Below are 1,048 nucleotides of genomic sequence, written 5' to 3' on the forward strand. Positions count from 1 at the left end.
CAGGGGGCCATGGCGGAGCAGACAGTTCAGGAGGCCATGGCGGAGCAGGGAGTTCAGGAGGCCATGGCGGAGTAGGGAGCTCAGGGGGCCATGGCGGAGCAGACAGTTCAGGAGGCCATGGCGGAGTAGACAGTTCAGGAAGCCTTTGGTGGAGTAGGGAGCTCAGGAGGCCATGGCGGAGTAAGGAGCTCAGGGGGCCATGGCGGAGCAGACAGTTCAGGAGGCCATGGAGGAGTGGCCTCTGTGGCCTTGGCCTCGCCACTAGGCCAGGCCTCTATGGCCGGAGCCCTATAATCCTCCCCCCCCCCAAAAAAATACTTGGGGGAAATATCAACCCCTAAGGCCCTCCGTGGGCCTGATTCGGGAACTGTGGCCCTCCCTGGGCTTGACTTGGGGTCTGGAGCCCGGGGACTGGAGCCCTCTTTGGGCTAAACTCTGGAACTAGAAACCTCTCTGGGCTTAACTCGGGGGCTGGAGCCGACACTGGAGCTGGCTCAGGGGCTGGAGCCGACACTGGAGCGGACTCATGGGCTGGAGCCGACACTAGAGTGGACTCATGGGCTCGAGCCAATAGTCGCTTCCTCCTTAAATTCCTTCCTTGATTTGGGGTTAAGGATTGTGCAGCTGTTAGCTGAGGGCTTGAGAGTGAACCGGCGGGCTTGACAATGGAACGGCCGGCGGGCTTGACATCGGAGCGGCCGGCGGGCTTGAGAATGCCGTGGCCGGCGGGCTTGACTGAGGAACGGCTGGTGGGCTAGACTGAGGAGCGGTCGGTGGGCTTGGGAATGCTGGACTCTCTGGGAGGTCCACGGGGCGATGGTAATTGGAACGCGGAACGAGGAGACGAGGAGAAAACTTCAAACAAAGAGACTTTAATGGACATCCATGGAACAAGGAACACACACGTAGTGGGGAGAGACGACATTCAATACCGGACAGGAAACAATGGGCAGAACACACTTTATATACAATCTTAATCATGGGAAGACGAGACACACCTTTAATCAAATTGGAAACAATCGACATGGGAAAACTGGGTCATGGAACA

The sequence above is a fragment of the Sinocyclocheilus rhinocerous genome, unplaced genomic scaffold (assembly GCF_001515625.1).
Source record: "Sinocyclocheilus rhinocerous isolate Xijiao unplaced genomic scaffold, SAMN03320098_v1.1 scaffold85, whole genome shotgun sequence".
NCBI classification, from domain to species: domain Eukaryota; kingdom Metazoa; phylum Chordata; class Actinopteri; order Cypriniformes; family Cyprinidae; genus Sinocyclocheilus; species Sinocyclocheilus rhinocerous.